The sequence below is a fragment of the Watersipora subatra genome, chromosome 1 (genome assembly GCF_963576615.1).
Source record: "Watersipora subatra chromosome 1, tzWatSuba1.1, whole genome shotgun sequence".
In the NCBI taxonomy this organism is placed as follows: Eukaryota; Metazoa; Bryozoa; class Gymnolaemata; order Cheilostomatida; family Watersiporidae; genus Watersipora; species Watersipora subatra.
The window spans coordinates 55,540,322-55,558,514 of NC_088708.1; the positions used below are offsets into that span (position 1 = coordinate 55,540,322).

At 34.8% G+C, this 18,193-nt stretch overlaps 1 long non-coding RNA gene across 1 annotated transcript; it reads right to left on the bottom strand.

Moving 5' to 3' along the window:
* Window positions 1-1,328: 1,328 nt before the first annotated feature.
* Window positions 1,329-17,378, bottom strand: LOC137405396 (uncharacterized). The gene is made up of 5 exons (XR_010979754.1): window positions 17,338-17,378; window positions 16,363-16,387; window positions 3,037-3,091; window positions 2,146-2,212; window positions 1,329-1,419 (listed from the first exon to the last, which is right to left on the bottom strand). It is a non-coding gene; the product is annotated as an uncharacterized lncRNA (long non-coding RNA).
* Window positions 17,379-18,193: the final 815 nt, after the last annotated feature.

Here is an 18,193-nt window from a genome sequence, read left to right on the forward strand (position 1 = left end):
TATGTTTATTCAAGAACAAGAAAAATATATAATAAGATTCACTCTAGACCAGTGGTTCTTAACCTTTTTCAGTGTATTTCCCACTTGGACAAACTACACTTCAAGATTTCCCTCTCTCTAGCAGCAGAAAATTGTGGTATTTTTGCCTCTCTCAGATTGCAAGAGGAGGCTTTGCAGGATAGCGTTTTGCCATGCAGTCAAAATGAATCAATTATTAATTGAAATGTGATAGAAATCATATTTTATGAATAGTTTGTCATGATATACTTTTTATTTATGAAAAAATATGTTCAAGATAAACACAACAATAGAGTAATTTAATTATAATAAAAACAGCACAGTACAAAGTTAGCAGTCATGATCTTAATGGGCCCTCCACTGCTGTTTATTTTTTACTAGCTCTGGTATGTTTGGTGTATGCTTGTGTGATGCCTCAGTAGTATGGTAGTGATGCATAGCTGATGCAATGTAGACTAATTATCCAATAAGCTGCTTGATACATCTCGAGGCTTGTTTTCCGTATTAATACAGTTGTACCCACAATAAAAGCATGTATCTGCATCATGTATGTGGTGAAAATACAGTACAACAGCTATATCCTTGAAATGCGCATAACCGATATTCTCAATCTGAAGCTTGAGAATTTCCCACCTCAAATCCTCAAATTTCCCATTGGTGAGAAATTTCCCACTGGTTAAGAACCCCTGCTCTAGACTAAATTATAAGAATATAAAGTAAATTCTACAGACTTAAAATATAGTCACCCTCTTGTTCTTTTGGGAAGCAACTCTTCCACTTAATCTGCTGACACGTCTGCCTGCCATGTTGAAGCTATGCTGACAGAACAAAGCATATGAGTGAATATGCATCCTTTTATGTTGGTTAAGAGTTAGCCTTGGTGTCCAGGAGTGAAACTAAACGTTTTAGGTTTTCAACTCCGAGTTTTGTAATTTCAGGAGTTCAGAGGTTCAATTTCAGGCGCTCTAATTTTAATCCCTTATCTGGTGTAGATTGATACTAGATGAGGATCTTTGTACATCGCATGACACAGGAGGAGTGAGGAGTGTTTATTTTTTAGTTATGTAAGTACATTGACAGATTAACAATTTTCCCAAATTTGTTAGTAGCATATTTTGTGAAAAGACACAAATAAGCATCATTTAAAAAAGATTTTGGCCTTATATAAGGCTGTCACGTGAATTCGTGTTTTATGTTCTTTACAAACTCAATGAAGCAAGTCAAATGCTTCCCCTCATATCTACTCACAAACGTGAAAGGTTTGAAAGAGTTTTCTTGATGGGGTGCATGCTATAAGGTACAAATAGCTGTGGTATCGTATGATGTCCAGAGTTTGCTGTCTGTCTCACTACATGATGGACAGGGTACGGAAGTATTTGATGGTTGCTCTTGTTTGGATAGCTGTGAACAGAGTCATGGTAATTATATACATAATTTAGTTTAACTATTGGAATGGAAAAAGCATTTGGGCTCTGGTTTTGTTGTGCTACTATTTGGCAAATTTTTTGTATTTTTGTTTTTACACTGAATCTATTAAAAGGTTTTTATGTTGTTTCAGTAGAAATGTGAATTAGTTAAAACAGTTTTTTGTTATTAACACTATGTTATTATGATGATTATTAACGTTATCAACATTATCATAAGTTACATCTCCTACTGTTTTCTTGAAGTTAGTTTATTTTCATGAGAATTTTTGTACAGTGGCTCAACGCCAAATTATATCTGATGAAATTAATTCTATAAGCTTGAACATGTCGATGCATGGACTATTTTTGAGTGTAAATATACAAGTATACTCATGTCATTCATATAATCATAATATAATAGTTAACTATGAACTTAACTCAAGTCAACTGTGGAGTTAGAAGTCTTTAGCATTTATAAGTACCTATTAAACTAGGTATTCTGTTACTAAGCCAACTCTTCAAACCTCAAACGCATTCATATGATCACAGGCTACCATAAAACATCTCTTGCTACAGTGAAGTTTTTTACTAGTAGATAAGATGATAAGTTTACACAGTAATTCTTGTTTTTACCTCAGTCATATATTGAAAACCCCATTGAAATTAAGTGACTGAGATAGGCCTTCACCGTCTATAAGATAAGGTTTCACTAACAACTTACCAGGTATTGCAGTTCTTCTAAACGGTTTGTTTCACTTGGTACAGTCGCCCTCAATAAGAACGTTCCTCTGTAAAAAATTAGTGTCCATAAATCTTTCTAAAATCATTTTGAAATTTTTTTTTTGCAAATAAGTTTATTTACTTTGAAATTTTACTTGTAAGCTATTTGCGGTGAGTATGATCTTCTGTTCGGAGTGGGAAATTTAGTGTACCATTTCAGCCTTACTGGCATCTGAATAATTGCTCATGTGTCTAGTGATGTTATAGAAGTTTTACCATACCAACTTTGACAACCCAATTCAGTTGTCAGTGCACCTATGTTGTCATGAGTTTTATTATTCTAACAACATTTTAAAAAATTCACGCTGCTATAGATGTATAGTTTCCTGTGGCCATACACATAATCTAGATCAAAGCAAATTATTTGGAGTTGTTCCACCAAACTGAATAGATTCAATGCAGCTATAACAGATAAGTCGCTTTACATTGTAAATATTTGCATTGTGTTTCATCTCGTTATCACGCAAAAATGCATTTAAATTTCAACAATTTTATCACATTTTGCAAAGTGTTGTACATAATCATACAAAGGCATACACTGCATATCTTATCAATCACATAGCTATTAATTTTATTGCCTTTTAGTTTGGCATTTTGCGTGTTTTTCAAGTTGTACATTTGTAAATTTTTTACACGCTTTTCTCTGTGCTAATAGGAAGACTGACAGAACTTGTCTAGGCTGTTACACATGTGTATTTGTGTGTTTGTGGTTCCATCAGGTCTATGGGTGTGATGGAAGTATAAATGTCCTTGGCTTCTATTTCACAAGCTATGATGGAAGAATAAAGCTCACAATTTCACAGGATATTGTAGGATGGGATGCTACACTTACGTTTAACCACAGTACCAACAGCTTACAAGTGAGCTCATTCTATCTGTATCTTGAACTACAAATATACTCAAATTGTGATACTTGTAGTTCCAAAGTAAAGAGTTGTGGTTCCCTGTATTGATAAAACTATCGTAGGTATAGATTAAACAAATTCAAATGGCGGAAATGATGGTTGCACTTGTGTTAGCTAAAACATGGTCACTTGTTAGGGCTGCGCTGGTAACTTCCATATAGGGACTTTTTAGTGTTGTGCTGGTAATTACATCATAGTAACTGACTGGTGCTGTTTATGTAAGTAGTTAAATGTCACTTGTTAGTACTGTTCATGTAAGTAGTTCCATGTCACTTGTTAGTGCTGTTCAGGTAAGTAGTTCAATGTCACTTATAAGTGCTGTTCAGGTAAGTAGTTCAATGTCACTTGTTAGTGCTGTTCATGTAAGTAGTTCAATGTCATTTGTTAGTGCTGTTCCTGTAAGTAGTTCAATGTCACTTGTTAGTGCTGTACCTGTAAGTAGTTCAATGTCACTTGTTAGTGCTGTTTATGTAAGTAGCTCAATGTCATTTGTTAGTGCTGTTCCTGTAAGTAGTTCAATGTACCTTGTTAGTGCTGTTCCTGTAAGTAGTTCAATGTCACTTGTTAGTGCTGTTCAGGTAAGTAGTTCAATGTCACTTATAATTGCTGTTCAGGCAAGTAGTTCAATGTCACTTGTTAGTGCTGTTCATGTAAGTAGTTCAATGTCATTTGTTAGTGCTGTTCCTGTAAGTAGTTCAATGTCATTTGTTAGTGCTGTTCCTGTAAGTATTTCAATGTCACTTGTTAGTGCTGTTCCTGTAAGTAGTTCAATGTCACTTGTTAGTGCTGTTCAGGTAAGTAGTTCAATGTCACTTATAATTGCTGTTCAGGCAAGTAGTTCAATGTCACTTGTTAGTGCTGTTCATGTAAGTAGTTCAATGTCATTTGTTAGTGCTGTTCCTGTAAGTAGTTCAATGTCACTTGTTAGTGCTGTTCTTGTAAGTAGTTCAATGTCACTTGTTAGTGCTGTTCAGGTAAGTAGTTCAATGTCACTTATAATCGCTGTTCAGGCAAGTAGTTCAATGTTACTTGTAAGTGCTGTTCAGGCAAGTAGTTCAATGTCACTTGTTAGTGCTGTTCATGTAAGTAGTTCAATGTCACTTGTTAGTGCTGTTCTGGTAAGTAGTTCAATGTAACTTCTAAGTGCTGTTCAGGTAATTAGTTCAATGTCATTTGTTAGTGCTGTTTATGTAAGTAGTTCAATGTCACTTGTTATGACTGTGCAAATGAGTGTCTTGTAGGTAAGTTAACTAATGTCAAACTTTAATAATGAACATGATAGATAATGTACATTAAGAAGTAACATGCTGTTCAATTTGACTTGTTTATGTCATGCAGTGATTACCTAATGGATTGTGTAGCTGTTCTTGGCTAAGTTGTAAGATCTACTCAGCACAAAGTCGTTCAGTAGAACATAGTCTTTAGTAACAGATCTACACCACCAGTTGAGTGAAATGTGTAAGTACTCTGCAGGACAATGATGCTGTGGTAACAAAGCTCAGCAACAAGGTGTACAGTTTGACCAATAAGGACGGAGAAGGAGTAATGGAAGCAGGGGATAAATTTCGTCTGGATTTTACTGTCAAGTGAGCAGAGACTACTATGCCTCATTCTATGCAAATTGCATTCGCCAAAAGATGTTAGTCTAAACCATGTAGGATTAGACAACTCTAGATGAGATTATTTCTACTTTTCGGACCATTCACCAACATCTAGATCAATTTAATAATTTTTCAGTTTACTATTGTTATCACGGATTCATCATAATTGTATTGTTACCATGGTAACTTGTCAACAGTGCCCACAAATCTCTTTGGCTTTGTGAGTGTTGAACACCATTTGCCAGTACAATATTAAATATTATTAAATCTATGTTAATATATTTAGTAACATTTATTAAGTTTTAAGTTTATATAATAGTAACGTTTATAGTTAAGCCACTTTCTATTTTGCATCATTCATTTGCACATGAGCATATATTATCTGTACTGATGATAATTTCTATTCATGATAATTTAAGCAGTCACTGAAATTGTTTTATAAACTAGTACAGGTTTGAGGTAATTCTGTGAGCTGATGTCATATCATCTAATCAAACCTTACTTAAGCATTACACTTTCTAATGTCACATATAGTATTACAAAGGCTAAAGACAGCTTTATTAAACCATTGTTAACTGTTTTAAAGCTGTCATCAATTCATTTTGAACGACTACTTACTCAGTTATGTTTCTAATGCATGCGAAGTTAGTTAGCAAAGTCTCGGAGCCAAAGTTTTTCAATTCTTTCAAATCTAAACAATTCTAGTCACCAATCAAAGCATCGTTTGCTCAAGAGCATGCGCCAATATTGATGTCAAGGATTGTCACGAGTGACAAACCTCGGCATCAATATTCATTCAGATCTTTTCCAAAAGAGGCAAGCTGTAAAAATCTTAAATGTATCAGTGTGGGAACAGAACTTGTATATACTTGCATATTAGCTTGTATGTTTTATTTTGTTTGCATATATAGTTTTATAGAAACAATATACATACTTGCATATTGATTTATATTATGCTTTCTGATTGGTAAGATAGATTTTATCATTGAACAACTGCTTATTCCATTACTTTACTTTTTATCACTTTTTGTAAAGCTAGATATTAACTGTTTGAACCTGTAATCAAGCATAATCTCTGCAACTTAGCAGGGTTAAACTCAGATGAGCTCAGTTAAGCGTGATACATTTTATGAGCAACATTTGAGTCAGAGTTGGCAACATTTGTCGTATATGTGTTCCAAGATTAAATACATGCTTTTGATATAATTATACTCTTAATTCTGATTTATTGACCAGCTTTGCTGGTTAAAATATTCTCGTTTTAAATCGCCTTGAAGTGAACAAGAAATGGAAATGTTCTCATAGGGCAGGGGTTCCCAACCTTTTTCACTCAGTTCTCTTTAAATGCATTCTAATAAATTTGGTTCCCCCACACTTTTAACTCACCTGACTAAAAACAACCGATAACAATTATAATTCCATTTTATTGTACATATCTAAACATTTAACAACATATTATTAATTTTTATACAGCCTGCACGCAACACACAACAATACATGACCTTCAGCATGGCGGTGAATCGGTTTATGACTAGGTTAACTTACTATCCAATCAAAATCTGGATGGATGTGTTGACATATATCTGGGTTCTGACTACTAGCTCATTATTAGCAACTAGTGTTATAGACAAAAACAAAATGTTAAATGATGAATTTCAAACTCACACGGCATTGCAGTACATAAATTAAAAATTTAAAAAATCCGACACCTCTCTGTTCCCCCCTTGTATATTCAAAGTTCTAGGGGGGAATTCCTCCCTGGTTGGGAATCCTTGCCGTAGAGGTAAGTATGAGAGCATGTTTTTATTCATGTTACTAATATGTAGTCGATTTTTCCCAACTGTTGTTATTACTTGATCAGACAGTTATATAACTGTCTGATCATTTGAAAACAACAGATTTTCCATGTTCATTTTAGATTTATATATTTTAGTTTAAACGGTATTGATGTCGATGGCTTTGCCCCATGCTTCGAGATAACCTATGACTATGCGGCTACCACTTACGGTTGGTATATAACGTAAAAAGGCTTCCAATAACTTCTATATTCACTCTTTTTTTGAGCTCAGTATTTATAGAAATTTTCTTTTTCCCTTTCATGCATAGCAGTATTTTTTGTAGACTCTAAATATGCTTTGGCCATTGAGTACTCCTTCCTTTTCTACAAGGCTCAACGGTCAGGCCTTCTTCCTGCCGATAACAGAATCCCCTGGAGAGGCGATTCATCAGAAAATGATGGCAGTGATGATGGCCTTGACCTGAGTGGAGGTTGGCACGATGGTGAGTCAGTTTGTGCGTAAACAGCCTCATGTGTCAGCCACTCCAATTTTGTATCAAACATCATCAAATGCTTATAGGTGATTAAGGTGGTACCTGCTTTATGACGCAGCATGTCTCCTGCTGTATGTCATATGTCACAGGTCACACATTACCATTCAAGTCACATGGACCAAATGTCATTTAATCTCCCACTCACTTCATGCAACCTGATTCAAAATAGTTGTCATGAAAATTGATATGAATATAAGCCGTTGTCACATGTCACCTGATACAAATCATATGCCACATGTCACCTGATGTAAGCCAGTCACTATTTACCACCTGATACAGGTGGCATGCAATATGTCAACTGATATGAATCACTTGTCACATGTGTTATAATGCCAGCCATTTGGTGTTAACAAGCTCATATGTTGCTAAATACCAGCTTTTTGGTACATGTCGGTATGCAGTTGGAAAATTGCCAAAAATTTATTTTCAGTGTCTTGAAAAAAATTTTTCAATGCAAATTGCTACATAAGTTTTATGAGAACAATCCATAAACACATTTCTCTAAAGGTAATTATCTTTATGGGAAGGCATTGCAAGGGCGTTGTTTGCAGAGGGCTTCCTATTTCACATTAAGCAAACCTTAGGTAACGCATAGTGCTCTCGCAGTATGCTCTTACAACTTTTCCATTACGCAATAATTTTTTAACGTCATGGAACACGACTCTTATTATAGTAAAGTTTATTCTACAATCCCATATGCTTGTCAGATTGATAAAGTTGATAGACTCTCTGTATCATAAATTGAGTATTACAAGTTTGAGTCCAGTTTTTCAGATAGACAGTTACAGGCAAAATCACAAGGTGATCAGAGTTTTATGATAAGTATATGCATAGGTATATACATGTATATGCGTAGGTATATATATGTATATGTGTAGGTGTATACATGTATATGCGTGGGTGCGTAGGCATATTCATGTATATATCTACAAATTTACATGTATATATCAGTTTTGAGTGTTACAAGTTTGAGTCCAGTTTTTCAGAGAGACAGTATATGCATAGGTATATACATGTATATACGTAGGTATATACATACCTGTATACATATATATATATACAAGTATGTATATACCTACGTATATACATGTATATACGTAGGTATATACATACCTGTATACATATATATATACAAGTATGTATATACCTACGTATATACATGTATATATGTAGGTATATACATAATTGTGTATATATATATATATATATATATATATAAAATTGTTTCCTCACCCCGGATACCCCGTATGGGTGGTAAATTCTGCTCTAACTCGGGTCTCCTACCAGAGACCTGGGAGTTTGAGCACTCTATATATATATATATATATATATATATATATATATATATATATATATATATATACATGTGTATATATACAAGTATGTATATACCTACGTATATACATGTATATACGTAGGTATATACATACTTGTATATGTATATATATATACCATCAAAGATATAGAAGAAGGGTGCAACTACTTGGGGATTATGCAAAGCAACATCAACCACGAAGCCGAGGTATGTCACAAAGCCATTACTGAAACAAAAAACGCCTTCGGCAGGTCCTACAGAGCCAGCTCAATGCCAAGAACCAAGTCATGGCAATAAATACCTACGCACTGCCAGTAGTAAGATATCCAGCAGGCATAATAAAGTGGACTGAGGAAGCCATCAAAGAAACAGATATAGCAACTCGTAAACTGCTGACCATGCATGGAGCACTCTACCCAAAATCTGATACTACTAGATTGTATATCGATAGGAAAGATGGCGGTAGGGACTCAAAAGTTTACAGCAGACAGTGAAGGAGAAAGAGCAAAGCATCAAAGCCTATGCAGCCTCCATGGCCACTTCAGATAAGTTGCTAGCTGAATTTCAATCGGCTGCTCTTACAATGGACCTTCACCCTGATGATGAGGAAATTGACTGGCACACAAAACCTTTTCATGGTGCTTACCACCGACAAATATCTAAGGTTGGCGATCTTCACCAGACATATATGTGGCTAAACAAAGGAAACTTAATGGCCAATACAGAATCGCTAATCATGGCAGCCAAGGAGCAATTGCTCCCAACAAGGCAACTCCAAACAAAGATCTATCACACTAGAGGCGATCCTAGATGCAGACTGTGCAAAGATGCACCTGAGACCATCCAACACATCATCAGTGAATGCAAGCAGCTAGCGGGAAATGCATACACTGAGCGGCATAACCATGTCGCAGGTGTTGTGTATAGAAGTCTATGTGACGAGTATGGCCTTAATAAACCACAACACTGGTGGGAAGCTCCTGGTAAGGTCAATGAAAATGATCGCGCTAAGATCCTCTGGGACTTCTACATCCGGACTGACAAGCATGTCCTGGCAAACCAACCAAATATAGTGGTGGTGGACAAGGAGAACAAGAGAGCTACTATAATAGATATAGCAGTACCCAATGACTACAATATAGCCAGCAAAGAAAAAGAAAAGGTAGAGAAATATCTCCCTCTTGGAGAAGAGATTGAAAAATGCTGGGATGTAAGAACAACAGTAATCCCAGTAGTCATTGGGGCACTGGGCGCAATAACACCGGCGCATAAAATGTGGCTTGCCCAAATACCAACAGCAATCAACTCAGGTGAGTTGCAGAAAAGTGCGCTACTGGAAACAGCTAAGATCTTGAGGCGAATGCTCAAACTCCCAGGTCTCTGGTAGGAGACCCGAGTTAGATCAGAAACTACTACCACCCATACGAGTTAACCGGGGTGAGGAAATAATTTTTTATATATATATACATGTATATATCTACATACATACATATGTATATCAGGTTTCTTAGTTTTAACAATTGCCTAGAACACCAAAGGCAAACAGAAATATTTGCATATTGTCAGAGGACATCACATCATCGCAAAGTACGGAGAATATTAAATAAAGATACATGAACTAAAATCAGAGACTTGAGACTGCAGTCGTGTTTCATATAGTTTAATAAATCAAAATAATATTTTAAGGAAGTCATGGTTGGCCAAAAAACAACAAAAATCATATCTCGTAACGTGTTTAAAGCATATGACTAACTACGCAATTAAGATCTATTATATGTTGATTGTTAATGATCGTTTTGGAATGGTGATTTCAGCTGGTGACCACATAAAGTTTGGGTTACCAATGTCTGCAGCAACGACCATGCTTTTACATGGCTTGATATTTTTTGGCGTTGCCTACCAGATGATTGGACAATACGATGAGGGACTCCGACAAATCAGATAGCCACTAGATTACTTCATGAAGTGCCATCAATTGACTGATAGATTTTACGCACAGGTAGAGTAGCAAACAGCATACATCTATGTCTATGGCCAGCACCAACTAGTGGACTGTGTACCTGTCTTTAGACCATCTGTGTGTGAATCAATTCTCTTGCAACTTTAGAATGTTTTCTTCGATTGACTTCAAAAATAAACATAGGTATTATAAACGAAATTGGGGCAACCATTTATATCATTTTTGTAAGCCTATATTTGCAGCTAGGTGCAAGGCTATTTGCCAAAGCAAATTTTAATCTATGTGCCTCGAGAAACATTTGCATAACCGATAGCCTCAACGGACATAGATTTGATACGCATAGCCGATAGCCTCAGTGAACACAGATGTGATATTTTTGCTCTAGAAAGAAGTTCACAGTCTCATTTAGCTATTATTGACTTCTTTAGTTATTTTTAATTTTATTTACGGTAAGTTTGTAGGTTGCTTGGAAAGTAATAGCATATTTTCTTATGCCTTTTTATAGCAGCATGCAATGTCAGTAGCAGATTGCTTGATATTTTAAATACATCTTCGATGCTGTCATTATGCCAAAACTGAAAACTGATTATTTTACTAATATATAAAATTTTACTTTTAAAACCTTACTATACATCTTTACTTAGAAAATGGCCAAATTGAGTGGTACAATAGGTACTTCTACAATGTAATTGTCTCAAACTTGTTTTTATTTGGTTCAGTATCTTTGCTAATTTACAGGTTTTCTATAAATTTGGTAATAAAATATGCTAAGTCCTCCTGTTTGATTGACTTGTTCTATAACAACATTAGTATTGGCAATTAATTCTTAAGTTGACAATCTACTAACTTTTTGTAATTAAAATACAAACTATTCTAAAGCTAATTTATAAATTTTATATTCAATATTTAATTGCTACAATTGTAGCAATGTAGGTGTTTATGAAGTCTTAACTAGATCTAAAATCATGTATCAGTACTACTAACCTGTACTACTACCTGTACTACTACCAATGCTGATGTTGCTGCCAGCTATGTTTATGAAGTCTCAATTTGAACAAAAATTGTATTTAACTTTGCCCAACTTTGCGAATAACTTGTGATTTCCTATAAACAGACAAGTGATGTCATGTCACACTTGAAAATTTGGTGTGCAATGCTGGAACCCAATATTAGGAATTGTGATTCCATGTTGCTACTACTTTATAGATAAATCCTGTCATTTTGCAGTTGAATGGTTGGTTAACGTTAGAGCATATCATAAAATAGTCAACTACAACTTACCCGTTTTAGTTTGCTGGAATTTAAACCGAGGTTCTTTTTTTGCCTCGAATCTCAGTCAAAACACAAAGACCCAAAATCAAACAATTGAGACTGAAAAATGGTCAACCATCAACGTTTGTGTTAGCAGGTTGTTAATTATACTTTGAAATTCAAAACTCAAAATGCGAAACATTGAAAAATGTTAATTTCAATTTGTTGTTAAGTCTGTTTATAGTTATTGTATACAGATAAATCATTTTTAGTTACCATTTTTATGAATGTTTAAGGTCTTCAGAGCATTGAGGTGCTAAAAGGGACACTAGTAAGAGAATTATTTAGCGAAAGTTACAATTGTAGTAGAACCTTTGTACAGAGTAGGAAACCATTAAACCTAACCATGTCCAGATAGCAACAGGCAGCAGCTGCATCAGCCAACTGACCAATTACCAATGTACTTGAAAACAGATGAAATATTTTCTTATTTTTTGTGACATCCATGTTTTCTTCACCATGTCAGTGGTGCGAAACCCACAAGCATAAACATGCTTAATACTCAAACCCGGCGAATTGTTTTGTTTTATGATGAACCAAAGTTATCTTGAAATGCCTCTTTCTTTAAAACTCACCTTGGAGTAGACTATGGATAATAAGAACAGTATTTAGCCTAAGCTTTTAGTTATAGTCACTGCCAAAATGGTCAGGTTTGAGAAACGCCGGAGACTTGAAGCTTGATAGGTGAAGCAGCGCTAATAGCTGTAGCTGCTTAAACACGCCGGCAGCTGTGTTAACCATTAGCATTTACAAATTGACAATTCTTGTTGTGACAATGAACTGCATAGACTACACCATATTAAAAAAACTTGACCAAGTGAATACTATATCAACATGGACTGCACCATATTAATTACAATAGGAAAGGAGTGACTCTGATGGCAACTTCTATAATAAACTGCCAGGCTCTCTGCTATGCATCTAACCTTTTCAGAATATAAAATAGGCAAAAAAGTTTGAATTTATGCCAGTCTTTGTTTGTAACAGCACTGGAGAGAAGCAATGCTGTTTATTTTGTATAGCGTACGGGTGTCCAGGCACACTAGTTTTAGTTGAACAAGGTCTTATGCACTACAAGCTAAAACATAATATAAAAAAAAGCTATTTCACTTACTGTACTGGCACTATTCAAAATTATGTTTTAGAAAGAATGTGACTAAAAGCTAAAAGCTTAATTAAACAAGCATTCAACTTATTATTGTAGGAGTTGTCAGTTCTAACAAATGGTTAAACATTAGCTTTAATTTTCATAACTTGAATGCTTAAAATTTATTTTAAAACTATGGATATGCGAGCACTGATCATTTGTGTAATTTATGGTAGCTCTCTATAACAAATTACAAAGCATTTTCTTCAAACAATTACAAACTTATATAATTATGGGAATTATGTTTCCTGGGTTTATTTTGGAGCAGCGACTTCAAATTTGTTAGGCATACACGTATGTTGGCAAAACTCTGAATTAGTTGTAGTCTGGTGATTGGCCAATAATGCTAACATGGCAACAATATATTTTTATTCAAAACTGGTGCAGCCACTATATGTACATTATATCAAGTATCAATTATTTAGAATATCTGTCTATACACAAAGAAATGTTTGTTCAATTTACTCACAATAAAACTAGGAGGGTAACACTTTCATTTACATTTTAAGACAGTTTGAGGCTACATATACAATATAGCTAAATAAAGAATGTCTTTTTAGGTAAAGGCTATTTCTAGCCCAACTTGAGAGATAGCTGCAAATTTTGGGAATTTTAATGAAACTGCATATTTTGGTTTATCTTCTACCGATTTTAGCTTTATCTTGTTGGTTCAGCTTTCGTACTAGAGTACATTCAAATATTTGCTGTCTCCGCAACAACTCAGATAGAGACATTTACTAATCTAGACATATCACGTTTGTAGATTAGCTCAAATTATAAAAAGTCTACATATTTATTTTAATATTATTTAATCAAATGATAATAAAAACTAACAAGTTATAAGCTTAATAACTTTTGATGCATTTCTATAGAAGAATATTATACAATAGTTCATAATCATCACAAGTGACTACAATAAACCACAACTACTTAACAATATGCAGATTAAAGAAAATTTTCAATAATCAGAGAAATTCTTATGTAAAAATATCGGATATAAAAAGTTTCAAGACTGTTAGTATCCTCATATTTATTATTTATGGGAATTTCCCTCACAAGTGTGCTGATGGTTAATTAAAGTACATGTAAAGTTATTTGTTTAGCAATCATTTCAGTATATCAACCGACTTGGAAATATTTCGAAGCGATAAACATTTAGTTATGATTCATTTTCTGTCCTATCCTTGTAAATACCTCATAGTGTTATTTCTAGAAAAACTTGTTTAAGAAATAAATTCGTCGCTAAATTATGTAGTAGTTGTCACGCCTTGATTATTTTATCCAAACCTCGCTTTTAATTTGGCATAAATGCATCAGTTAAAGTTGCTTACACCTGATTTTTCTATAGAATTTTACTAAAATTCTGCTATCGATTTGATGAACTTAAAGGTTAAATAGTGAGAAAATTTGTGATTAATAACTAAACACTTGAAACGGATGAAATTAAAACAATGGTTTAAACTAGCGTTCATAGATATCCAACAAGCTATAGCAAAATACGATGCAGCAAGTTTTTTCTCCTGGTGCTGGAGAAAGTGAAAAAAATTTGATTTTTAATTTTGAAGGTAGTTTTTTTCTGATATATTAAAAGCTCACTAAAATTTGGCTTTACATTTAAAAGGGCCTGTTGAGTGACTAAATAGAACATTTTTTATATTCTTCCAGCAAGTTACTCAATGAAAAAAGGGGAGCAGTGACTGAGAAACTCAAGCCATCGCTATATCTAACTGAGTGAAATCGCTGAGCAGGTGTAACTTCAAGCCATCATTGAACTACTCCAAGGAGCTATGGTTTTCAATATGAAGTTGTCTTCTATTATCCTTAGAAATGAAGATTGGACTACGTGCATGTCTCTTCACCAGAATAACTAAATCATGACACGCCTATACAGGTAAATATACAGGTATACTTCAAGGTGTGCTCTAATAGCTATCCAGGAAGTTATGGTAATCTATGGTCCTCTATTACAAAACATGTTAACTTTTTTGTGTACCAAACTGCTTGCTCATTAATCAACCTCCCTTTACTATGTCATCATCATCTTGAACACTGATTGGGTCAATATTTTGACAAATTCAGGCAACTATTGTATTCTGTTTTTTAAAAAAAATTGGGTCAACACCTGACCTGTTACTATTTGAACAAAATTTAGGATGATTTTTCAGAAGTGACCTTGAAAGTTATTAAGATGTGACTCCATGAGCATACGCCGAGCTATGCAGTCAGATTGTAGACCATGGGAAACCACAATAAGAGGGGCATGAAGCCTGTGAATCTGTGCCAAGTGTTATTCTAATCCTAGATGAAGGTAATTATGATAACCACAATTGTGTCCAATTCTAGTGGTTATATGACTATTGAAAATATTCGGATTTGTCTCCCTTGTGTTTGAATAACAGACAGAATTCGTAGTTGTTGATAGAATATAGCCAGCAATGACAGATTAGCCACAAGAACTAAAGAGATAAGAGAATGTTGTGTTTGTGTGTGTGAAAAGGTTTTGCAGTCTTTTATTCATGATGCAAGCAACCTCTAATTGAACGCCATGGCCCTCTATTTTTCAACCTCTCTCTTGATAGTGGTGGTTAATTGGAAATGGCATTTAGCACTAATGCAACACATAAAAGTTTGCTTAGATAAACGTAACCTTTGGTCCTAAACTTGCAAACCGGTTTTTATACGCAAGCCCTTCGAAGTATTAGGACCGCGTTAAACAAGGAACTACTATTAGCCTGAGACAGTTAGTAGTTATTTTTATGGCGTTGTTTTCAAAGTTTCATTTACCATCGTGAATTTAAACCAATTTTTCATATATGTACATACATGTACTTCGAAGTAGTAAGACCGCGTTAAACAAAGAACCACTATTAGCCTGAAACAACAGTTATCTTTATAGCATTGATTTGAAAGTTCATCTACCATCGTAAATTTAAATCGTTTTTCTTATACATGTAAGCTACTTCGAAGTAGACAGACTGCGTTAAACAGAGAACTACTAATAGCCTTAGACCATTATTAATTATTTATATGGTGTTGCTTTCAAAGATTTAACAAAAATTTTTAGAACTGGACAACGAGAAAATTAATTGGTGTTGATATAAACGATTCATTATTAATACGTATTTGTGGACGTTTTTCTACAGATCAGTTGATCTTATAGGCTCGTAAAGATCAAATAATGTCAAAGTGGCAGTCAAATGGAGGCGGCGTTCAATTGGAGAGTGGCGGTATATTTTTCAACCTTTCTCTCAGGGTGGCGGTCAATTGGAGGTGACGTTCAAATAAGGGTGGCGTTCAGTTAGAAGTTTTACAGTATTTAACTAGAGTTAAATAACTATAGTTATTTAACTCTATAGTTAATTATAGTTAGAGTATAGTTATTTAACTCTATAGTTAATTATAGTTAGAGTATAGCGAGCTTAGTCTTGGAAGGTGTTTACTGATGTATTGATTTTAATTGATCATAATCACGACACCATCAAGAGCAAAATAACAATATTCAACAATTTTCAAGTGTGTAATTTATCAGTACAAAATACAAAGAACAAAAAATAGCAACAAAGCAAAGGAGAATAAAATAAAACTTACCTATTAGTTTCTTCAACTCTGTTCACTAAACAAAAAGCAAAACATGACACTTAGCTAAGGCTGACCATAAACTGGGCCCCAGTCCAATGTCTGTTAAAACAAATGTTGTAGCTAGCGCAATGAAGAGTACCGGTGTGTGCAAACTACAGCTGTACTACAGCTCTAAAACTATACTCTGAGAAAGGGAACTTCCAAGGTATGAAGTATATAACTGTTTTTCTCATAACCTTATGTCTATTTAAGAACAAGAAAGAGATATAATAGGTTACACTCTAGACTAAATTATAAGAATATAATGTAATTTAAGAGACTTGAAAAATAGTCACTCCTTTGTTCTCTTGGGAAGTGACTCTTCCTCTTAATCTGCTGACACGTCCGCCTGTCATGACAAAACTGGGCTGGAAGAGTGAAGCATACAAGTGAATATGCGTCTTTTTATATTGGTTAAGAGTTAGCTTTGGTGTCCTGGAGTGAAATTAAACGTTTTAGGTCTTCACCCCCGAGCCTTGTAATTTCAGGAGTTCAGAGGTTCAATTTCAGGGGCTCTAATTTTATCCCCTGGTCTGGTGTAGAATGGTACCAGATGCGGATATTCATACTGTTGTGATGATTATTGATAGTATTGGATTATCCTACCAAGCAATCTTACAACGGTTAGGGAGTAAGCTCAGGTTTATTGTCACGAGCAGATGCACTGCTAAATTATTATAATAAACTCAGATAGGCCTAATCCTGATTAATGATTGTTTGAGTAGTCTGACTCGTTCACTAATGTATCAAGATTTTACAACTGACCTTCCTAGATGTGAGAATCTAGTACTATACTCTGAAATAAGGAATAGCTAAGGTATGTGGAAGGGGTTTTCCCAAGACCTTATGTTTATTAAATGAACAAAAAAAATATATAACAAGTGTACTTCAGACTAAGAATTATAAGAGTATAAAAGTAATGTCTGAGACTTAGAATATATTCACCCCCTTGTTCTGCGAAGGTTGACTCTTTTCACTTGTTCCGCTGACACGTCTGTCTGCTATGAAGAAGCTGTATTGAAGAGAGTGAAGTATGAAGGTGAATATACGTCCTTATATATCGTTTAGGAGTTAGCCTGGGTGTCCAAGAGTAAGCCATATCTTTCAGATCTCCAATTTTGGGTATTGTAGTTTTTGGGGTTCCTGGCTACGCCCTGTTGTATTTACGCCAGCGGGGTTTCATAATATTTAATCTTCTAGTTTTAATCCCTGTCTGGTGTAGATTGGTACCAGATGCGGATCTTCGTACCGCATGACGAAAGTTGTTATCGTCTGGGTGTTGTCGTTGACTTGGGGTGTGATGCCGTTTTTAGGATTTTAATCTGGGTTTTAATTACTGGCTTTTTTGCAATAATCTTGAATTTTCCAATGTAACGTTCTCAATGTTCAGACAGTGGAATGGGTGGGTTGTCACGCGATGGTACTAATCCCAAGGATGAGATTTGTGGATGTCGCAACTCTAGGAGTCTGTCCAGTGAGCCATATGATGATATAACTTGTAATTTTCTTTACGTCTATTTGTACATGGCTGATATCAGATATAACAATACATTGCATGACACAGGTTGTTATCGTCTGGGTGTAGTCTGTTGCTGATCGAGGGTGCGCTAAGGCGTATATCCTAAATTGCATTCTTGCAGTAGTTCAATATGAGTTTCAATTACTAACTTCTAGCGACAATCTGGCATCTTTTTATGTAATGTTCTTATGTTCTAATAGTTGGATGGGTGGGTTGGCTTAAGTCGGCATGTGATGGTGATATGTACAGTAGATGTCGGAACTTTGGAAATCTATTTATGTA